Below are 24787 nucleotides of genomic sequence, written 5' to 3' on the forward strand. Positions count from 1 at the left end.
GGCTGAGGTGGGAGGATGGCTTGAGCTGGGGGGGTCGAGGCTGCAGTGAGCCATGATCACAACACTGCATCCCACCCTGAGTGATAGAGCAAGACCCTGTCTCAAAAAAAAAAATAAAAAAAGAAAAGAAAAAAACCCTGCTACCAAAAACAGAGCTGATGTTTTTGAGGGAAAAAAAAGAACAAAACAAAACTGAAAAGCCACGAAGGGAAGGATCCTCCTGTGTGTCTTCTGGGATGGGTAAGTCAGTCTCCCCAGCGACTCCCTCCCGCTCAGAAAGTAAAGCAGGATTCCCTGCCACAGTTTACTCCACCTGACTGGTTTAGGAACACCTGGGTCCACTAGGGAAAGTAGGAGAACTGATGGAAGTGGCAAAACAGAGACGGTCCCCTGACTCTCGCACTCGGGACTTGGGCAGGTGGCGTCCACGTTCACTGTGGGTGGGGCTTTGAGTTCTGGAAGTGTACTGTTAGCGCCACTGGTGTTTATTTCTTATTTCAGTGTAGAAATGAATGAATGAGTTCTGCTCTAGCAAAAAGTGCCTGTGATCTGAAATAATTAGTATCACAACCAGAGAGGATGCTATGTGACTGGTAAATCATACAATTGAGGAATCGCATTTAAAAATTAGAGTTATCAGGAACTCCTAAAAAGCTGGCTATTGAAGTAAGCCCTTGGAGCTTTGTTGATACTTATCAGGAGGCAGAATGTAACCTCCTTGGCTGATTCTCCAAGGGATGCTGCCACAATTCAGTAGTAGATTCACATACCATGAGTTTATAGGAAATGTGTTGAATTTTGAGGGACCTTTTCGCTTGATATTTATACAATTAGCCATGGCTTTGGCTGGGGCGGTTCAGACCAAAATGGCCAGTAGGAAATAACCAGAAACAGGAGAACCTACAGATATGTTGCCTTTTTTGGTGTATGTGGGACATAGTACGAGAAACTCTCATGGGAACTTTGAGAAAGGAAACATACCATGTCTGTCACTAACCAGGGAAAAAAAATGTCACTGGGCCAGTCAGCATTGAGCAGAACAATAGGAACTTCCTGGTGCCAAGAGTCAGGACAAATGTGTGAAAGGGAATGAAGGGACATTACCATACTGAGCCTTTCAAAGGAAAATGCTAAGTAAACCGAGAGATGCTTGTCAATATTTGGATAAGGAGACATGTCTCAGTCTGATTTTTAAGGCACGCTACAAAAAAAAAAATCTTGAGAAACTTTGTACTGTATTCACACTATCAACAAAAATAATACACTTGGAGTTTGGGGTGGCCATTCTCATGGTAATGAAATGTGTTTCAACAGTGATCTCCTATTGTGAGCCTTAGGGCTGCATGTCTCCAGGCTCTAGGGAGGCACGGATGGTGGGACGCCGCCCCCACATTGTGGCCACAGCATGCCTTTGTGAGCCTCAGCTGTGAGCTTCTCAAGTCCTCAATGGGCAGGCAGGGCACACTGAATTAGGACCCATTGCTGCTTCATTTATCCACGACACAATTTATAAACAGCAAGTATATTACTTGTTTCACGTTTTATTTGTTAGGTCATTTCTAGCAAAAGCTGAGCACATGCACCCACATATAGGGCAGCTGTGCCTCCAGTCAACCCAGTAGGAAGAAAATTGCAGACATTATTGAAATAAAATTGGATGGATGGCTGCTTTCAAGGAGCACAGCCTCCCACCTGCTTTCCTGAACCAACCATGGCGGGGAAGTTGGATGCGCTCTTACCAGTTTTGCTGGTGCTTCCCTATTCTCCATTTCAACCATGCTTTTAAAAAAGGCATTTGGATCTGGAAGGAAAAATGCAGTAATCCAAATCTTTGGCCTCAGGTTTTGAGAGGTGTCTGTTATACTAAGAATCTAAAAAGGAAAGCAGAGAAATTCAATGGAAAGAAACAAAAAACCAGCTTTCTCCTTTCTCTTTAGCAATAACAAAGGAAGGAGAGAGAGCAAGAGTGAGAGAAGAAAATAAGACTCTTCTATTTTAACACTTTAGTGTATAATGGCATATGAATAATATCATCATTTTTCTGCCATTTATTCAGATGTGAAGGAACTCAGTGAATAATAATAGCTGCTGTCAAAGGTATTTATATTTAAAAGGTCTTTATGTAAAAAAAAATTTTTTTTTGTCAGGACTGATTTTTCTCTGAGAGGATCCCTCCATCTCCTAGCAACCAATATGGCTATCTTTTTGAATAGCTGCTGCGTGTACAGTGGGTGCATAACCTTTATGTGGAAGCATTTGCAAATTTAGCAGTCAGGACTCATATGAATTCAAAGCAAGTTGTTAAACTGATCTCAGAGCCAGACTTGTGATAGAAGTCTCAGGGGGTCTCTTCTGTTGGCAAGACCAAACCCATGTGATGGGCACGATCCCCTTCCTGTGTTGACTGCATGTTCTGCAAATGAAAAACGGCCCCTTAAATAACCTGTTCACAGAACTTTTATCTATTTAAAAAGAAGAAAAACAAGCTAACCTGAGGAAAGCCAAAGATTTTGCTTTGCAAATTACCATCCTAATGGAAAGATTCTATCTCAAAAAAGAAAATGTCTAGCAGGAGTTTATTTATTAAAAAAAAAAAAAGTAAAGAGTAATGGAAACATCTGGAACTCAATCATCTCTTTTGCTACTACGTTTTGATTATTTGTAATATATTAATGTCATTTTCATTCCTTTTAAATCTTACAACAGGGACTTTCTGCATATTCAGAAAACATTGGCTAAAGTTCCTAATCTCTGTCTGAGATAAACATTATAATAAACAGATTATAAATAAATAATCTGTGACGTAAAATTCGTAGAATGAGAAGAGACAGAGACAGAAACAGAAATGGTTTCTTGTAATTTATAGTTCTACAAGGCTGTGTTTAGCAGTAGAATATTATCATTAAAATTTTTTTAAAAAAACAATATTTGTCTCCTGGAGGCATGCACCCTGTTAAAATGAGTATATGGTTTTAAAAGAAGAACATTTACATAATTTCTAAAGCCTTCAAAAATGTACTCTCTAGGCTGGGCGCGGTGGCTCATGCCTGTAGTCCTAACACTTTGGAAGGCCAAGGTGGGCAGATCACAAGGTCAAGAGATGGAGACCATACAGGCCAACATGGTGAAACCCTGTCTCTACTAAAAATATAAAAATTAGCTGGGCGTGGTGGCACGTGCCTGTAGTCTCAGCTACTTGGGAGGCTGAGGTAGGAGAATCTCTTGAACCTGGGAGGTGGAGGTTGCAATGAGGAGATCTTGCCATTGCACTCCTGCCTGGGCCACAAGAGTGAAACGCCGTCTTAAAAAAAAAAAAAACAACCAACCAACCAAACAAACAAAAACAAACAAAAAACGAACTCTCTGAACCAGACTTCCGCATGTGAAGTACTCAGAGAAGGCACAGAAATCTCCAGCGGTCATCAGCACGCAGTGAGGGTGAAGCTGCTCGCCGTGCCACCACACACTGCTGCTCTTTGTTCTCTGTCCCACTGAAGGTGAACGAAGCTGACTTTAGGCGTAGTGGTGAGGTTGGCAAGGTTTGTCATCGGAGAGTCCTCTTCCCCCTTTTTATTTACTCTTTCTCTTCTTGCTTTTTCAGATTTCACCTCTCTTTACCATCCAAACAGGAAACATTCAGATCACCAGATATGACACTTGTCTATTTACAGAATTATTTTACTTTAGTTTTCTTTCACTTGCCTTCCATGTAACTCTGCGTTTTAAGTCTCTTTCATGGTTCCCAAAAAACCTTGTTCCCCTTATTAAAATGTTTTCAGGAATCTGTAATAACAGTCCCTGAAGTTTTTGGAGTGCTTTACAGCCTCAAAGGGACTTTCACTTTATCTCACTGATCTTCACAAGCACCTTGTAGGTATATGTTATTTTTTATTAACACCACCATTTTTATACCTAAGGAAATGGAGCTTTGGAGAGAGAGATGACCTGACTTGCTTGAGCTCATAAAACTAATACAGATGGTGCGAGGGGTCAAGAGCAGGTCAACTTGGTAGAAATCATTTGCTCTTCCCCTTCAATCACAATACTTCTCAGAAAGCAGTTGGAAAGGCACTCCTGGAGGAAGACATTTGGTGAAAAATGACACCAGGCCTACATTAAGACTGCAGCTGAAGTGAACCCTGAGTTAGTCCTTAGGGGGTCACCAGGAAGTGGAGGAAGGAGATCAAGTTGCTTCCTATTGACACCACTTGCATGGAGAGGTGCCTACCAGGCAGGCTCTTGGGGTGGAGGAGTCTGTATTGCTTCATCCCAGGCTTCTTGTCGGTCCTGGAACTGGTCCTGTAGTTGATCAGGTCTCTATCCTCAGACCAGTGACAACAACATTGTCTGCAGGCTTAGAAATGCAGAATCTTAGACTTCGTCGCAGACCAACAAGGTCGGAATCTCTGAGGAGGTGGCCCAGGACTCTGTGTTAGTATGCCCTTCCTCCTCCGGGTGGTTCTCAGCCACATTGCCGTTTGAGAACCACTGCTGCAGATGCCTGCCCTATGTTATGTCTGACTAACAGAAACCCTCATTCCCAGCGTCTAACGTTGTCACCCTCAAGAGCTTCTTCCTTCCTCCTAGATCTGGATGTAGCTTCTCTTCTAGAAGAATTTATTTATTTCCTCTAAGTACTTGAAATTGATATCTTCTTAACTGACTTTCTAAAACTCATTGATTTTGTTCCTGTCATCTTTTATCTTGAATGTGACAGTTCTAACTATATATTGAAGCTTAAGGAGTTTCTAGGTTTCTGAAAGATATTTTTACCTTTTCAAAATAGAAATGGAAAAAGAGAAGATGATATTTTTGGGAAAAGAAAAAGGAAGAATTGCATAAAATAAATTAGAAAGGAAAACATTTGGAAATGTATGTTAGCTGTTGATACTGATACTGATTTGTTCTGGGAGTGTTCTACAGTTCTTATACAGGATGCAAAAGATGCCCTATATGAGGCAATCATAATCACAAAACTGACTTTGGCTGTCTTCCTCTAAGTACGAGACAGTGGACAGTGGATCAATTCAGCTAAGAATCTACTTAATTCAGAGAGAAAAGTCTGATTGGTTATTCAGGGCTGTTAGGTCCACCTCCCCACCTGACCGTGCATGAGATATTCTCTTTTAATGAAATATTTTGATATTCTAGAGATTTTTAAATTACATCACTGCTAATTATTTACATCTATAGCATGTGGAAAGGTGGATTTATTGTCATTTGCCAGCCAAGCTCTATGTGTGCTTTAAAAAGACACCAGTCCTTTCAATTTTTAGAAGACATTATATGTTATTCTTCGGAGCCTTTATTTAATCCTAAACACACATGTGTACACACACACTCAGATAAGCTGTGTTTTTAAGCAAATGTGTCACCAAGCTTTGTTTGAGACTATAGATGAAAATAAGACATCCTTCACATTGTGTTCCTCCCGCTTGAAAGCGTTTCCTTTATACATTTGCACAGGGTGAAGCCAGATGGGAGTGCTGAGCTTCAGCAAGCAGCTACGCAAAGTTACTTGTGCTCAGCAAAGGCTTCTAGAATAAGTCGTGGCTCCAATAAACTTTCCTGATTCTGTCCAGAAATCCTCAACTCCGACAATAAGAAGTGGGTTGAGGGGCAATTTGAATACATAATCAAAAAGCATATAATTGAAGACTGAACTTGAGCTATAGCTTCATGTATTGTCTCTGCATTGTTCTATTTTAATAGCTCCATATGGAGACAATAAAGCAACATGACGAATAGTCTGTTAAGTTTCAACGCTTTCTCTCTGATTCACATTCATTCTCTCTTGTCGGGTTACCAATCCCATCCCCCAATTTTTCTCCTAATTTATAGTACTTGAAAAAATACATTTTTCATTTATAATTAACTGGCTGTCTGACTGAAAACAGCAGAGCTACTACTAAAAACTTTTTCTTAAGTAGCTCTTCATCTGAAGAGAAAATATTGACTCAACTAGGTTAGGAAGACACAAAATGTAGTTACCTTTACATGATACTTTTTATTTATTCCTTCTTAGCAATCATTTCAATTTCATTTTTAGTTTGTGGAGAAGTATCTTTCTTTAGCTTCCTTGTTGACTTCACTACTACCTCTTGGTTTCTTAATGTAGGCAGTTCTCTGGACATTTTATGAAGAAAAGTTTTATCTTGATTTTCAGACATTCTAAAACTCTTTTGTTTTGAAGAAACAATTCAAAATACTTCAAGTAAAATGCATTCACTGTAGTATTCTACCTGATTACTTATCATTATCAAGGCTGTTTATAGCTTTGACCTTCTTTCATTAATGTGCTATTCTGCAATGCAGACTTACAAAATTCCTTGTTTCTGTTCCTAAAATGATGATGCTGGATATGGAGAAAACTTTTTGGGCATGAACAAGAATTAAAATAAAACAAAGATCTGAAAGAAAGATCAAGGATTTTTGCCATATAATATAATTGTGAAATTGTGGAATCACACAGTTTAGAGAGGAAGTAAAACAAAAACAAAAACCAGCCCTCTGGTGCTAGACAGAAGTCAACCTCACCATTTGAATTACATGGTTTTCCTTTCCAATTTTTAGAATCCCAGAGGTAGAATTTCTGCAGCTTCTTTGATAGTCTTTGTTCTTGTTATCTTGCTCAGTAGCTTGTGTCCTCTACTTCATAGAAATGAAAGAAAGATATCACTGCTACTATCAGGATTTGGAACGTTTCTAGACCAAAGAAAATCCAATTCCTTATTTCTTTATGGCTCCTGCAGAGTCGAGGCCAGGACTTCTGGTACTACTGTAAGGATTACAGGAAACACGCAACTACACCCTCTTCCTAATCTCAGTGAATTACTCCATGGAGTCACTGGAAAATCATTGTTGGCACTGTCTTTCCTCCCTCCCTCCCTTTTCTTATCTTCTTTCTTTCTTTCTCTCTCTTCTCTCTCCTCTCTTCTCTCTTCTTTTCTTTCCTTTCGGAGTCTCGCTCTGTCACCCAGGCTGGAGGTACAATCTTGGCTCACTGCAACCTCCGCCTCCCAAGTTCAAGCGATTCTCCTGCCTCAGCCTCCCAAGTAGCTGGGACTACAGGTGCCCACCACCACACCTGACTAATTTTTTTGTTTTTAGTAGAGATGGGAATTCATCATGTTGGCCAGGCTGGTCTCCAATTCCTGCCTTCAAGTGATTGTCTCACCTCAGCCTCCCAAAGTGCTGGGATTACAGACTGAGACCCCGCACCCAGCATTGTTGACCCTTTCTCTCCCTCTCTCCTCACCTTTCTGGGCACCTTTCTAATCTGTTCATTTCACTCCAGCCCTCACTGCCTTCTTATCACTGCCTTTGCCTAAATTCATAAACCCATATGTCTTTCTTGATCTACATTAACTCCTCTGAATATATCTTCCAGTCCTAGGGCTCTTCATTGGCACTCTTTTGCTCTAAGGATAAATTCCAAACCCTATAACAGGCACAAATGACCCTGTGTGCTTGGTTCCCTGGTCAACCTCATCTACCCGAAAAGCTAGTGTGGGTGCCGCCCCCAGGGGCCTCCGTAGAATCCGGCATTTTCTCCGCTGTAACAACCAACACTTTGTGTGGTCCCACAGCCTCCAGTCAATTCTGTGAAGACCAGCAGTGTCTTATTTACTGACATATTCTCAGAGCAAGGCTTGTCACCCAGTCCATAGTAAACCTGCAGAAACCACCAGATGACTGGTATAAAATGAATGGTCGCATTTATCTGGGTGATGAGGGATGGTTTCAAGGATGATCTGGGACCTTGTGCATCATACATTCATCATCATTAAAAGATAAAGGCTTAAAAGATAGCTACTGGAGGACTACGGTAATGTTTTTATTTGGTTTTGTTTTAGTGTATTCTCACATTATTGTGATTAACTTCTTTGACAGTGGGCCATGATGATGCAAGCTGGGTATCATTCCTGCAGCCCAGTGAAAGCTCACACAAGAATGAAATCCACACAAGAATGAAATCCACACCAAAGTGAAATGTTCATGAAACATGGGGAAAAGAAAGCCCTGCACTCCACATGACTGATGCTAGAATCTTCCTTGAATTTACAATTAATGGAACACAATAAATGTCCTTAATTGATACGGGCACCTATCCTGAACTTACAGGTGGCAGGTTGCCAGGGGTATCAGAAAAAGCTTTCTAGAGGAAGGGATGGTCAGGTTGAACTATGAAGGAGGAGCAGGGCTTACACCTGCAGCGTCATGGGAATCAAAGAGCCGATGTCTTAGGCAGACAAAGCGTTATGTAGGATAGTTTGAAGTAAGATGTGCTTGAGAAACCCATCTAAAAGAGTGAGGAAATTGGTGTGAGGAGGTAAAGGTGAGATATCAGGACGAAAGAGAGAACAGGGGTCAGAAGATGCAGGCCTGTGAACCACTCTGAGGAGTTTTGGATGGGATATTTAAATAACAAGGAACACTTGAGGGATTGTGAGCAGCAGAGGGCAAAGTCGTGTTTGTGTTTTAGAAAGATAATTTTTCTTTCAATGTGCATGGTTTATGTTTTTAAAAGTTGTTGACACGGACCTGCTAAAACCTTGGCATTTGAAGGCGTGGGGTAGGTGGTGGGTGCTCGTGATGGTGTGGGGAGGGCAGGCTCAGGGGTGCATCACACAGATAAGGTGCCTGGTGAGGGGCACACCCAGACTCAGTTTCAGCCTTGGTGCAGCACCGAATGAGTGCAAAGGAAGGGAAGCCTTTTCATAATTGATGTTTTTACAAAGCTGCCCTAAAGGCTTGCAGGACTGTGGTGGAGGAAAATGGCATTTAGTAACTGACTGAATGAGGTCTGGAAGACACGTAAAAAGGTAAAGTCTGGAGGACAGGAGAACAAGGTCCTAGGAAGAGGGACGCGTCTTCCCAATAAACCAGAAAAGAAAGGAAACGGTGTGTGTCGTTGTACACAAGAAGCCTGGCTTAGTATGAGAAGTTGGGAGAATTCCTCTCTTCTCATATCAATTTTTCCTGTGAAGAAGGAAGAGAGAGATCATCTGTTGAGAGAATTGGTCAGAGGAGGTTTGAGGCAAGTTGAAAAGTTTTGAAACCACTTCTCTAGTGAGTTGGGGAGGAAGCTGATTATAAGAATTGCCAAGTTCCTACTGTGCCATTCCATTTTACTATCGTAATTTTCCACAACATTTCAGTTCCTTACGTGCTTTTGTCAAGAAAATGTGGCATCTGTAGGAGGAAGGTTTTTCTCTGAAATTAAACATGTTTGAAATGTTCATTGAATTGCTGATCATTAGAGAAATGCGAGTCAAAACCACAATGAGCTACCATCTCACATCAGTCAGAATGGCTACTATTAGAAAGTTTAAAAACAACAGATGCTGGTGAGGTTGTGGAGAAAAAATGCTGTTACACTGATGGTGGGAGTGTAAATTAGTTCAACCATGTGGAAGACAGTGTGGTAATGCCTCAAAGACTTAGAGGCAGAAATACCATTCAATCCAGCAATCCCATTACTGGGTATACACCCAAAGGAATATAAATTATTCTATTATAAAGACACATGCACGTGTACATTCATTGCAGCACTATTAACAATAACAAAGATGTGGAATCAACCAAAATGCCCATCAATGATAGAATGGATAAAGAAAATGTGGTATTTATACACCATGGAATATTATGCAGCCATGAAAAAGAACGAGATCGTGTCCTTTGCAGGAACATGATGGAGCTGAAGGTCATTATCCTTAGCAAACTAAGGCAGGAACAGAAAGCCAAATACTACATGTTATCACTTGTAAGTGGGAGCTAAATGATGAGAATTCATGGGCACATGGTGCGGAACAACACATACTGGGGTCTATCAGAGGGTAGCGGGGGGTGGGTGGGAGGAGGAAGAGGATCAGGAATAATAACTTATGGATGCTGGGCTTAATACATGGGTGATGGGATGATCTGTGTAGCAAACCACCATGGCACATGTTTACTGATATAACAAACCTGCACATACTGCACATGTACCCTGGAACTTAAAATAAAAGTTGGAAGTAAAAAAAAAAGAAAAAAAAGAGAAATGTTTGTTGAGCCTGGATGTGGTCAAATTCTCACCAACACGGGACTGTACTGATTCACCTTCTTATCTCTGCTCACAAGCCTAAACACCACAGGGCAGCAGCCCATGGCTCTGATGGGGCAGCTCTCTTCCTGTTTACCATCGCGGTGGATTGCTACTCTCTTCCAAGTCAGTCTAATGAGATACAATGAGTCTTGGGAAAATACTAGGAAACTGGATATTTGAAAACAAGAAGGTCGAGTGACATGAGAACTCTCTAGATGATGGATTCTGAGAAAGTGAGAATGCTGACTTGGAGTTCAAGAAAGGGCTGGGAAGGCTGAGAGGAAATCCTGAAACAGCCTCCTTGAAATGGGTCTGGCTGTGCACCGTGTCCAGGACTTTCCAGCTTGCTGTCTACAGATAGTTCCTTGCCTCAAGCTTTGAGTAGTCTATTTCTTTTTACGATGATGGCAAATGTGTGGGCAGACAATCTCCAATCAAGCTTCCGACCCCTCATTAATTTTTAATATGGTCGATTGTTGTCACTAAATATAAAACGATTTACCTGCACTTAGAAAGGAATTGGCTTAATACACTGCGTGACCACAGGGCATTGTCTATTCCATTTCCCCCTGGCTGTCTTTCCCTTTCAGACCTTCACGCTGCTGTGCATAAAGAGAGTGCACAACGAGAAATGCCCACCTCACCCCAGCAATCCATGGGAGTAGCGGTTTCAATCGCCTGCTTCCTTTCTTTCATTGCCCACGTGATCCCTCCCTCCACCCTTTCACCATTTAAAAGAAATGAAAGGAGCAAACCCAAACATGAGTTTCAAGCTATTCCTGTACCAGGAACAATATATTCTTAAGCACTACATGCATCCTAAATTTGTCTCGATGTGGTCCATTTATTTTAATTTGGGACTGTCAACAGAAAAGAAGAAGAAGAAGTAATTAAACTTGTGACTAGCATGGAAAAACATTTTAGGCCCTAACGCGGCAGTTTCACCAGATTTCTTCTACTTGTCAGATCAAAGTCTCAACTCCTAAAACTCAACCGTGCTTTGATTAATTACTTCGTACAATGAATTTGCAAATTATAGTTCTATGTGATTTATGTCATTTTTAGCTTCAATCAGATCTTTTTTTTTTTTTTTTTTTTGGTTGCTCTGTTCACTGAGCCAGTCAGCTTTCACCTTGGAGAAAGCATGTTTTAAAATTGCCTTACAGTGTTTTGTGCTCCAAGAAGGGTGAGACATAAGAATTTTCAATAATATGTTGCACCTTAATGAGAGTGTAGGAGAAACCCGTTATACCAGTTGGAGATCGGGCTTGAAAAAATGGATTTCCTTCCTACTATCTCCAAGTTCATTGGCTGTGCTTCCTCCCTTTTTCCTATATGCCTACATTTCTCTCCACCAGCTGGGTCACTTACATCAGAAATATAAAGCATTAAAAGAAAAGAATAGAAATATAAAGCATTGCTTTTAGGCTTCTTTCCTTATTTTCCCCCATCTGCAATTTCTAGTTTAAATAAATAAGGCTGAATTTATTTGAAATTATTACATTTGTTCTCTCCAAAATTAGACGGTAGATGGAATGACTTTTAGGAAAACTGCAATACAATTTATGGTGTGTCCTTTTGAATGGGAGACAAGAAAAGGCTCCTCCTTGCTCTGCTAGCTCAGATTATTCATTGAAAGTAGAAAAAAATCTCCTGTCCAGAACCCAAAGCCGCCTGAGTCTTTGCTTTTCGGATGGGATTTCAGGTAGGAATGACAGCTTTGTGGTCTTTGTGTTCTTAAAATATTGATTGAGTGAGGGCTGTGCTCACGTCCCAAGGAGCCTGAGGTTTTGGTTTTTAAGGAGATGCAGGGCAGTTCATGGAGTAGGGGCAACTACAGTGAAGACTGAAAACACAAAGTAGGAAAGAAACAAGCAAACCAAAAGAGACAACCTTACAAGAGACTGTCACCAGCTACCCAAGCAGACTCAACGCACGTTTACAAGTCACAACTGTGCGTATTTCCAAATGAAATAAACCAAGGAACGTAAGTTGCAATAAACACAAGTCAGCACAGACAGCTCTGCATTCATTTTTAAAATAAAAATCCCACAACTATGATATAAACATTATAAATATTAATATTTCCCTTCTTATTGAAAATGATAGCCATGACAGAAGTGTCATCCATGAGGCCAAAAGAGAATAATATTGCCAAAAATCTTAAAGAAATATTTGTATTAATATTATGAAAGTCATACAAACCACATTACAGCTAATACAGAAAATAGAGGGGGCCGGGCATGGTGGCTCATGCCTGTAATCCCAGCACTTTAAGAGGCCGAGGTGGGTGGATCACCTGAGGTCAGGAGTTTGAGACCAGCCTGGCCAACAAGGTGAAACCCTGTCTCAACTAAAAATACAAAAATTAGCCAAGTGCTGTGGTATGTGCCTGTAAACCCAGCTACTCTGGAGGTTGAGGCAGGAGAGTCACTTGAACCTAGGAGGTGGAGGTTGCAGCGAGCTGAGATCACATCATTGCACTCCAGCCTGGGCTACAAGAGTGAAACTCCATCAGAAAAGAAAAAGAAAGAAGAAGGAAGGGAGGGAGGGAGGAAGAGAAAGGGAAAGAAAGAAAGAAAGAAAGAAAGAAAGAAAGAAAGAAAGAAAGAAAGAAGAGAGAGAGAGAGAGAGAGAAAGGAAGGAAGGAAGGAAGGAAGGAAGGAAGGAGAAAGAAAGAAAGAGAAAGAAGGGAGGGAGGGAAGGAAGGAAGGAAGGAAGGGAGGAAAAGAAAGAAAGAGAAAAAGAAAGAGAGAAAGGAAGAAAATAGAGGGAACAATAATCTTTAATTCCACCTCCCTTATATATCTACTCTTGATTTTTTGGGTGCATTTCTTTCCAGTCTCTATTTCATAAGCATAGATTAATGTTTACGTTGCAATCAGAGTTTAAATATGTTTTTGTTCATTATTTACTTCCTATTACATCATAAACACTTTTTATATTACTCCTAGACCGCATAATGTTTCAAGTGAATACACTATAATTTACATAACCATTCCATGATTTGCAGTTATTTATTTTTTCTCAGTTATTTAATATTATAAATAATGCTGGAATGAACAGCTTGGGGCATATAAGCATTTTAGATTCATTTCTTAGCCTAGATTCCCAAAAGTGCAATTACTGGGTCAAAGTTTTTGATGTATTTACTGCCAAATTATTTTCTATTTATAATGTCAAGAGCAATATATAAAGTATCAATCTTATACAAGTTGGCAGACATTTTATTATAACTTTAAAAACAGTTTTATTCATTTATTGGTGAAAACACTTTTCTTCAATCTTTATGTGTTTGATTTCCATGAGGGTCTGTATGTTTCCAATACAGACTCCCTAGTTGTCATTCTGCCTCCCTGAGTTATCTATTCATCCTTCTGATCTAGCTGTCACTTCCTTTATTCATCCCTTCCCTTATCATCTTGAGTGGTTAACTCCTAACCTTCATCTTACTGACATACTGGAGTATTCCTCTTTCTTAAAACATCGTCTTCCTTTGTCTCCTCTCACACCACCCTCTCCTATTTTCTCTTCTCTTTAGCACCTTCTCTCAGTGTATTTCAAAGATTTGGGACGTCTCTGTTTGGTTCACTATTCTCTTCTCACTTGCCACCCCCTTGCTAGATGATTCCATCTTTCCCTGTGGCTATAAATACAATTCATATGTAGACAACTTCTGTATGTTCAGCCAGATCTGTCCTCTGACTCGTATTTCTAATTATCTACAGTAGGTCTCAAATGAAACATCTCTAAAATAATATCACTAAGGCCAACTTCTTAAATTTCACCCCGAATTTATTTCTCTCTATTTTCACCATCTGAGGAGTGGCATTCCCACTCACTGCTGCTCCAAGGAGACATTTCTGGGCCCTCCGTTCCTCCTTCTGCCTGTGCAGGTTCCTCACTGCAACACTGCCTCCGAACCTGTCTGTTTTCTTCCATCTTCACTGCCACCTCCATAGTTTAGGCCATTGAAATTTATGTAGACTCTCACCAATTTTAGCTAACTTCCTCTCTGCTCCACATTCTTTTGTCGTTATGCAGCCAGAAGGTTATTTTAAAAACAAAATTAGATTGTGTCTTTCCCTTGCTTATAATTCTTCAAAAGCTTCCCACAGCACTTGAAATAAGACCCATATTCCTCAATCAGGTCTGTAAGATCAGGCACGATTTTCCCCCAGCTACTTCCATCAGCTTCTCTCTTGCCATCCTTACCTCTCAACTGTCCAGCCACATCCATCGGCCCTTCTCGGACATGCCAAGTACCGTCCTGTGTCAGAGCCCGAGATGAGCCTGGATCATGCATTCCCTGATTCCTTACCTGGATCTCTGTGTTTCATCTGTCAGCTCTTGCTTTAATGTCCCCTTCTCAGAGAGAAATGTCTACACTTTCTTACTGAAGAATTTCCCCAGACTTTTAATTTCTATGATAACATTTGTTTCCTTGATAACCCTCAAAACAGTTTGAAATTGTACCTTTCAGCACTTTGTTTGCTCATAAATAAGCGAATATTGTCTCCCACTCTGAGCTGTGAGCTCCACAGGATCAGAGATCCTGTCCATTTACACCACTGTACCCCGAAACTGACAAAATACCTGGTACAGTGCAGCACTTAATGCATAGTTACTGAATGAATGTTCACCAACAGCATTTTGTCTTTTGGACAGTAGGGAGGCGCTGTAAGATCTCAACTGTGGAATTGGTGTTTGGCAAGAAGAATGATGGTGGGGAATTTGGCAGAAGCCTAGAGAATGGGATTACAGAGGGGCATAACTGGAATGCGAGTGAACTAGTCAGGTGCCTGTTGAAATCTTGAGGCTAGAGATGAGGCAAGTCCACACTAAGGAGACAAGACGTCCCGCATACTAAGTACAATGCTGAGTGCAAACTCAAGAGTCCGTTTAGTTTGGCAACCAACAAGCTTGCTTTGTAAAAGTAGATTTAGGGGGTCAATAGGGACAGCCGACATATTGCTTACGGTTGCAGGCTGGAAGAGAAGCCTGACACCAGCAGGTGTGGAGATTCCTTGAGGAGCTAGGCTGTGAGAGGACAGGGAGTTAGGGTAAGAAGAGAGAGTGGGGGATTGAGGGTGGGATTTTAATTTTAAAAGAAACAACTTGAGCACGCACTCTTATTTTGTAGGGGGCACAAATGGAATAGAGAGGGAGATGTGCAGACGCCTTGGGCTTCAGCTGATCTTACAAGCACAGAGGTCTTTCGTAGGAGGCAACGTGCCTACAAATGTCTGAAGCGTCTAAAATATCAGAACTTATAAGTCACATTTTCATATAAAAGTGAATTAGAAGCAGTTTGAGAATACAGTGCTAATTCATATATGCATACATTCATAACTTGCGTAAATACGTTAAAAGTTGTTTGGAAATGTGACCCAATGACATGGATCCTACTTCCAGACTTTGGAAAATATCTGCATATGGTTCTTATCCTTTAGCACTAACATGACACATATAAACAGATGTAAATAGCTAAAAGGGGCCTGTAAGCTACTTTGTAAGCACGGCAGGCAAATACTTCACCAAGCGTCTTGGCATGGTGAGTATCACCTCTGCCTACCTACACTGTGGGCGAAAGTCCTTAGACTTCGAGTTATGATATAAGTCATGGATCTCAGAATTAGGAAGGATATCTGAGGAACTTATCAGAATGATCTAATCAGTGTCAGGGTGATTTCTTCACCTTTTCAGAGTAGTGGTCACCCAGCCTGTTGGAATATGCCCCTCCAAGCATGCTGAAATTTACGGAGATGATAAGAAGAAAGTTAACATAAGGATGAATATTGTTAATGTATTGCTTATTTCCTTCTAGTCTTTTAATTATAGATTTACAAACTTATGAATATATAGTGTGTAGTTTTGTTATCTTTTTTTCTCGCAATATTACATGATAGGCATAGCTCCTGACCAACATGAGCTGTGTAATGCCTGCCTTGCACTGCATTCTGCTGTGTGAGTGAACGAATAATTTATTTACCTACTCTCCTGATGTTTGACGTTAACAGTATTTTACCACTATAAATAATGTGCTTACAAACATGCTTGTGCCTGAATGTCTGTGCCTATCTCTATTTCCTTAAGATGGATCCTGAGAAGCGGAATCAATTTTAGTGTTTTAAGGTATAATTTATTAACAACTTCTAGGAAGTGTGTACCAAATTTTAGACCTAACATACCTCTTGTACTAATACAGGGTATCTCATTACTGTCAAGATATTTTTAAAAGCCTTTTTGTTAGTTTGATAGAAACTGAATGGTACTCTATTTTGAAACCATATGTCTCTGTTTATATATGTGACAGTAATTGTCATTATTCATCTGAATTTTTTCTTGATTGGTTTGTTGATGCTCCTTGTTCTTTTTTTTTTTTTTTTTTTTTTTTTTTAATTAAAATAATGGTATACATTTCCCTGGTCCTGTCTCAGTCATTCTCAACCCTGGCTGTGCATGAGAATCACCTGGGGTGCTTTTAATAAGTATACTAATGCCAGGCCCCTTCCCAGTGATTCTGGTTTCCCTGGCCTGGATTGGGGGTACGAGCGTTGGTATTTTTTCAATTCCCTAAGTTACTTTCCCGGCAGCCAGAGTTAAACACCATCAATGTAGACTCTCCAGATATTAACCTGCTGCCTTCTTATGTTCTCCTGCTTGGCAAGTTTATAGATGTTCACATTTTTGACAATAAAATCTAAGCATGGGTTGCAGAGAGTTTGAGGTATGTACTCAGATACTGGACTGTCTGGGTTTAAGTCCTGCTTTCGTCCTTTGTAAGCTATCTCACCTTGAGCAAGTCACCTTCTCTCTCACTGCCTCGAGTTTCTCTGCTGTAAACTGAGATTAATTTATAGTGTGCACCTCATGTCTTTGTTAGAAAGATTCAATTGGCTGGTATTGATGAAGCTTATACAACAATGCCTAGTACACTGTAAGCATTAGACAGGTGTAGGCAGTTTTTTCCTTTATCGTTTCTTTTGTTAGTTTTAGTCTAAGAAAGTATTTTCCTTCCCTAAGATCAGGTAAGTATCGGCGTGTATTCTCTCCCGAGTTGCGTGTTTTATTTTTTTCTTATCGATTTCATTGCCTCTGAAGTCTGTATTTCTCTCAGTCCTGGGATGAAGTTGATGTAGAAGAACAAGCCAATCCACTGGGGCCCCAAGGAGCTGATGTTCAATTTCTCTAACCCTGCGTTCCACCTCGACCACTTATTCCTGATTTCAGGAGGCCAACCAAATTTGGTTTGGGGTGTTGTTGCTTAACTTTCAACACCCATGTAAAATGACTCTGATATGTACTTTGTCATATGTTTTAAACTTGTTCCTCTGCTTAACTTGGGCCTTATCAACTCATATTTGTCTGCACACCTCTCTGGATCTCAAAGGCAGACCAACTGTCAAGAGGCTACAAATTACTTTCCCAATACCTGATGATGACAGATTCAACATACCTCTGCAAAAATCAAAGGGAGAGAATATTATGGCAGGCACATGAGCACAAACTGATGCAAAACGACCATCATTGCAAAGTATTTTACTTCCATGGTATCCAGAAAAGGTATGAAGATGAGAAGTTTGATCATGAGATTTTGAAATGAGCCTCAAGAATGGTATGAGAAAGCACATCTTGGTAGCTTTTGTTCTTTCCCTGATGATCACCTCCTGCTCACACAGCCACTTCTTCCTTCAATTCTCCCAGATGTTGGAAGTCAACCTCATTGTTTTGGTTCATGAATTATATTATGCAATAAGTTAAATGAAAGGAGTTGAATTGCAACAAAAACAACCGTAAAATTTTTATGAATTTCACTTTAGGGAAGAGTATAAACATCTTCTTTGTTTTTAACTTATCAATTTTCCATCAGCTTTTTAGGAGCAGCCTTTCCAGCTTGCTTTTAGGAATGATAGCATCAGCAAACACAGGAGAAAGAGGCTGTATGGGCCAGCAGCTGTAAGACGCCAGGATATTGGAAGCTTCAGATGGTATGTCTGAGTCATGCTCAGTTTTGTGGTCCCTGTTTTTATTTCCCAAAATGCTTTAATAGTGACAGAGGGTATTGAAATGTATGGCTATCCTGAAAGTATCTGGAGTCTTGATCCAGTTTTATAAGGCTGGAATATTTGCATTCTTTATATCTTATAAATTACAATCACCAAATGCTTCTATAGAGAATGTTTTTTAGCTATAAATCTCTGAAATAAGTTAATAGTGCATACTTTTTAACTTTTATGAATGGCACATTTTTAGATATGGGTTTGTTTGTTGTTGTTGTTGTTGCTGTTGTTGTTTTGAGACAGAGTCTCTCGCTGTCACCGAGGCTGGAGTACAGTGGCACAATTCTAGCTCACTGCAGTCTCAAACTCACAGGTTCAAGTGATCCCCCAGCCTTAGCCTCCTGAGTAGCTAGGACTCCAGGTGCATAGCATCAGGCCTGGTTATTTAAAACAATCTTTTCTTTTTCTCGTGTAGATGAGAGTCTTGCTATGTTGACCAGGCTGGTCTCGATCTCCTGGCCTTCCTTAAATAATCCTACCTCCTTGATTTCCCAAAGTGCTGAGATTACAGGAGATATGTGATTTTTAAAGCCATAAATGCTCATATTTGCAAAGGAGCTGAGAGATCTAATACTAGGATTTAAGTCCACTGCTGAGTTAAAAGCCTGGCATAGGAGAATGTTTGTTGAATGAATGAAAAGTTATTTGCTATATGAAACAGCAGTAAATATATCATCTGGGTCACTGACTTACGTACCGCCGTTGCTTTAGTTAGGTCTAATATCCCATTTAAATTAAAATATTGGACTATACTGTACTCTATTATATGCTGAGTCAGATTTCTCCCAGTCATAATAGAAGAACTACTGTAAGTTACGTTAATACTTGGAGGCCACTTGGGTACCCTTTAGTGCAAAGAGACTGTGCTGATTGAATTTCCGCTCACACAGCTTCTGTAAGTCTTAACTCTACTCCCAAGGAGTACTTTGAGCCTTAGGAAACCCTGGCTCTCTGGATTCTCTTTCTCGTGGGATGGGCTAATGATGGGGGTAGGGTGGGAGTAGAGCAATTATTTTTTGCCAACTCCAACCACTGCAGGAAGACGCCGGCTACAGAGGTCAAGTTTCTCTTGTTTACTGGCCGTGGACATTTCTGTTGCGTAGTTCTTTTGTTTTCTCTGGGTGTAATCTCTGTTGCACATGGAGTTCAGACAATGTAGATGACCCTGTTGTCCACGGACAGAGATCTCCTTCAAGACATTGTTGTCCCTCACTGGGCCAAAGTCCCATTTTAGTACGAGAGAGAGAAAAACAAAAAAAAGAAACAATGGAGACAAATTTAGACACTGATGGGAAAAGAAAAGCAGTGCACTGTCCACCCCAGCCCTTTGAAGCTACACCCACCAGGCCATTTCCTTTCACCTTCTCAGGGATTCCCAGCGACGCAGAAGCGCTTGTGTGTGCCAAAGCAGAGGGCAGATGATTCACATGTAGCTGACCCTTGCCACGTTAAGTTCATGTCCCAGGAGATCCTTCTAAAAAAAACTACACTCCACGTTTCCAAACAGAAGCAAGATTAATCTCTCCGTTAAAATCTAGACAGGATCATTATCAGCTTGATTTTCCCACCCACGCCTGGCCAGCATTAAACCCTGCGCCAGATGCATCTTAGCACATTCCACATTCACCAGCCTGCATCCTCTGATGGGGGATAAAGGGGCCTCTGCTGAGCCCATTTTTCACTTCTTGGTCCCATTCTGAAGGAACCACTTCATCTCATGTATTCGTGTGCTCTCTGCTTCCCCTAACTCTAGACAATGTAAATGGACTCGGTGACGGGAGGAGGCATTTATCAGCATGTAAGATGCATGAGGGGGTTTGAAGGTATCCACGCTGTGTGCTATTTATGCTGGGATGTATGCGTCTACTGTAGAGGCCTAGATAGTAAATGTAACAAGCACTAAGAGTGCAATCTCCTCTTGCACTGTCTTGTTAATGAGCTGTGAAACTAGACAGATGCGGCCGTAAATACATAATACTATTTCACATGGGAAGAATGTCTGGTTTGACATCATCTATCACATCACTGGAAGGTCTCTTTTTAGCAGGTCACGGAGTGTCATCGTAAAGTGTTTAATAATTACTTACATATTTAGTGGGAAATTCTTTATAGGTTCATATCATTGGCGTAATCACAAATATCGTATACATTCCATTTTCAAGCAGTTTTAAAATCTCATACACAGGATCTATGCAGGTGTATAAGGCACAGTTATTTGACCATCTGTATGTACTAATAACCTATATTTTACTTAATTTAAGTGGATGCAACTTCTGGAGCACAACTTTTCAACCTGCAAGCTTTTCTTCTAGCTTCAGTTCCTGGTGGTGTCATTTCCCTCCATTGTTTCTCCCCTGAAGTCTCCACTTTTTAACCTTACAAGAAAGGGAATGTGATGGGCGGCAGAGAGGAGAAAAGTAGGTAGCAATCAGAGGTATGTGATTGAAGGAGGGAATTGTGAGACCAAGGCTGAGAAAAAGAAATCCAATGTTGACTCGTTTCTGTTTAATCCCGAATGAAAATGCAGCTGGCTTATTGTAAATGAACATGCAGTTACCATGTCTGAAATGGTTTCAGTATAGAGAAAATAAAGGGACACATGCCAAGGCACAAGTGCACACTCTTGCATGGCTTTTTTATAATTTGCCTAAAATACGACTTTCTAGTTTCCCAAAATACACTATCCCACCAAAGACCTAGACATCTTTTGCCACAGAACTTCACACATTTCATTTGATAGGTATTCAAAACACTATAGGATGAAAACTAGAATTTTTAACCTTTGAATCTTTCCATTTCTCTCTCCTCAATAACTTGTGCAGCCTTTATGTGGTTCTGGCCTAACAGAATCTCACCAGGACGGCTCAGAGCTCGCTGCGCTCAGCAATGCCTGTCATCCAGGTCAGCCCTACTCTCCTACATGTCTTCCTCTGCACCCTCCTCCCCCGGCCCATCTCATTTCCTGTCTCTTTTCTTCCTTACCTTCCCCTTGCCATGTTTCTCTCCTTGGTTTGTATTCAACCCTGTAAGTGGTAATTGCACTATTTGGTGCTGAATTTTTAGGATTCAAATTGGAAATGAGGAGGTTGTGTCATGGTATATGAAGCAGAATGATGCCGTGCAGCGAAATTAGGGGAGGCAATGTAGAGGGGGTTCCAAATAGACAAGGAATTTATACTGGATGTTCTTTTTTTTTTTTTTTTTTTTTTTTTTTTGAGGCAGAGTCTCGCTCTGTCGCCCAGGCTGGAGTGCAGTGGCCGGATCTCAGCTCACTGCAAGCTCTGCCTCCCGGGTTCACGCCATTCTCCTGCCTCAGCCTCCCGAGTAGCTGGGACTACAGACACCCGCCACCTCGCCCGGCTAGTTTTTTGTATTTTTTAGTAGAGACAGGGTTTCACCGTGTTAGCCAGGATGGTCTCGATCTCCTGACCTCGTGATCCGCCCGCCTCGGCCTCCCAAAGTGCTGGGATTACAGGCTTGAGCCACCGCGCCCGGCCTACTGGATGTTCTTTATATTCCCTAAAGGACTGACTAAAGACTTCATAAAGGTAAAAATGATTGCATATTAAACTTTTTATTGTCTGTTGTTTCAATCTCATGCCTTCCTGTTTACTTATCGAACATATGGTCAGTTCGGTGACCTCTCTTGCTCGTGATAGGATGCATACAACCTGGGGCAAGAGCTTGTATTTGGTCCCTTGTCTAAATTGTCTCCTTAATCATGGGGCTTCATCATCACAGGACCAGACAGAGCTGTCTGTGAAAGACTGGAAAGGAGAACTTCAAACAGAGTTTCTCAACTGCAGGCGCTAGTGACATGGGGCTGATCATTCTTGACTGTGGAGTGTCCTATGCACTGGTGGATGTTCAGCAGCAACCCTGACATCTCCCCACTAGATGCTGTAGAATTCACCACCCACGCCCACCGTGTGAGAATCGCAAGTGTCTCCCTACATTGCCAAACGTACCCAAGGCGGGAAAATCAGACCCCATTTGAGAAGCACTAGGTTAGGATCTTATAGCAATCATGGCCTTCTTCCCATTTCTTTACTGAATCACATTGTTCTGCTTCAGAGCATTTGAACCACCACTTCCTCGTCCTGGACTTAGCTTCCCCAGAGCTTTACACACCTCACTTCCTGAAATTGTTCTGCTCAAAAGTCACCTCAAAAGATGGTGGGGAGATCTTCCCCAAACATCCCTTCTTAAATAATGTGTTCTACCCTCAACTGTTCTACCTTCTTTCTCTCCTTAAACTACAGCGTTTATTCCTACGTGCATTTATCTTATATTCTAATTTGTTTGTGTTGGCTTCATTTACTAGAACTTAAACTCCTCAAGAGCTGAAACTTTAACTTGTTCACAGTGTATTCTGTGCAATTCCTGGCATGCAGAATGTGGTCTGCATATTTGTTGAATAAATGAATGACTGTTGAATCGGAGCCACCAATCCTGCTGCAGACAAATCCAGAATCTGAGCCTGCCTGTTGGGGAGAAGCACGTGAGGGAATTTGCTCATGTCCAAGGCTCGAGCGCCCACAAACCTTTCAGTTTCTATTCATTTATCATTGGTTAATACTATGAATTTTTCCCACCATAGAGATTTATAAAAAAAATAGGTTCTCACATTCATTGTGAATAAGTGTTTGGTATTGAATCTTTCTTTCCCGTGGAAAAGAACATTGTGACACCATTGTTGTTCCCTTTTCCTTTTCTAAATCATTATCAAGATGTTAACGGAAGTGATGCTAGTCATTCAACCCATGATTCCGTCCCTGAGTCAAATTTCAGATCTTTAATTTTAAGAAATTATATGTTACCTAATTTTAATATATTATACACATATAATTTTTTAAATTAAAATAATGCATGTACACATTGTTTTCTTTGCTTTGCTTTTTCTTATTGAGCTGGTTTCTATCCTGGAAGGAAATGAACTGTCGAAACAAACTGGTGCCAAATGTGCTGGAACTGTGTTTACTTGCATCAAGAGTGTCCTTCTCATAGAGGAACTACGGTTTTGCAAAGAGCCTCAACATCTGTGTGGACCCTAGGGCACAGGAGTTCAAACTGTTGAAATGTCACCTTCCCAGAGAGGAACAGGCAGTGGATTCAGGTCCCCTTGGAGCATTTATCATTTAGGTGCCGCCCTTACTGTCCCTTGAAGGAAGTATGGCTTTATGGTCAGAGAGAAGGTCTATAGGTCAGTCAAGCTGGGTTCAGATACAGCCTCCATCATCCACTAACTGTGTTACCTTGGTAAAGACGCCAAATTTCTAGGCCTCAGTTTCCTCATCCGTGAAATGAAAATAGTTGTATCTGCCATGCAGGATTGTTGGGTTATTAAAGGAGACCATCCTCATGAAGCCCAGGAACAGTGCCTGCAGTATGGAAAGTGTTTTAAACTGGCAATTTTTGTTATTGTTTTAATGCAGTTTAATTTCAGTTCTGAGTGAGAGAAATCCTGCCAGTACTGGCTGGGAATATTTTCTGGTTCGACTATGCTCAATTCTGGCCTATTCTATGTAGGAAATGGGAGAAAACAATGAGTTCTCATTTTTTATTTAAAAATAATATTTATCTTACTCCTCATTTACATAAGTAGTATTTATTCATTATAGAAAATTTGAGAAATAAAGAAGAGAAAAAATGAACTGTAAATTTTCAACATTTATGTGTTGAATTTAGTGATGTCTTTGTGTGTGTGTGTGTGTGTGTGTGTGTGTGTGGTGTGTTTATAAGCATGGAGAAATAAAGTTAACAAACCTATATATCCTTAACAAAACTTCATTTATTTGTTTATTTTTTACATTATTATTAGCTGTTTTGTAAACACACACACACACACACACACACACACACATACGAATACAAAATAAATCACTCCTGTCCTACAATCCCGAGGCCACACGGTCAGGATTTTTCCCACACATAAGTTTTAGATTTGTTTTGAAATCTAATTTTTATATTGTGAATTTTTTCATTTGCAAAAGAAATTAACCAATGGAAATGGATAAAATGCAGAGAATTGCCCCAAGTGACATTGCAAGAACTCATATATGGGGTACTAGTGAGATGAACTGCAGCTTGTAATGACACAGTACTGGGTTCTAATACTCCCTCCAATGCTGACTGACGGTATTTAACCTCACCAAACCTCAGTGTTTATATTGGTGAAACAGGGACAATAATGGATCAATTACATAGATTACATATCTAAACCAGGTAAAGTGCCCTGCTTAAGCCGAATGCACAAGATGACCTTGCTTGTATTGGTTGCTCCACTTTCCTGCTACATTCAGGGTCCGCAGCCTGGCAGCAAACCCCAATGGGCTTGTGCCTCATCAGCAGAGTCCACTCCTTCACCCTCGTGATTTCCAAGGGAGTCTTGGAGGGGTGCTTCCAAATGTTATGGTGAAATTCTGAATTTGGGGGTCCCCAGATATGCATATTACCTGCATAAGAGCTGAGAACACGAAATTGGTGATCTATAACTCAGAGTGGGAAGGAATAGGGTGGTTGGCGATGTCTAAGTTGCTGGAAAATGAAGGTGTAAGGCTGAGCTCACTATTTATTATAGCTACTGACTGGAAAGCAGAGCTGAGGTTTTGTTGACCTCCCAGAGTCAACAGCTCCA

The 24787-nt window shown here is 40.7% G+C and overlaps 1 long non-coding RNA gene across 1 annotated transcript in view; it reads left to right on the plus strand.

The window, feature by feature from the left end:
* LOC140711428 (uncharacterized) overlaps positions 1-18637 on the plus strand; it is a 137443-nt gene extending 118806 nt beyond the window's left edge. Inside the window, exon 5 of the long non-coding RNA XR_012092613.1 lies at positions 17961-18637. This is a non-coding gene — a long non-coding RNA (uncharacterized lncRNA). The remainder of the gene's footprint in view (positions 1-17960) is intronic.
* The last annotated feature ends 6150 nt before the right edge of the window (positions 18638-24787 follow it).

This window comes from Chlorocebus sabaeus, chromosome 3 (genome assembly GCF_047675955.1).
Source record: "Chlorocebus sabaeus isolate Y175 chromosome 3, mChlSab1.0.hap1, whole genome shotgun sequence".
Classification (NCBI taxonomy): domain Eukaryota; kingdom Metazoa; phylum Chordata; class Mammalia; order Primates; family Cercopithecidae; genus Chlorocebus; species Chlorocebus sabaeus.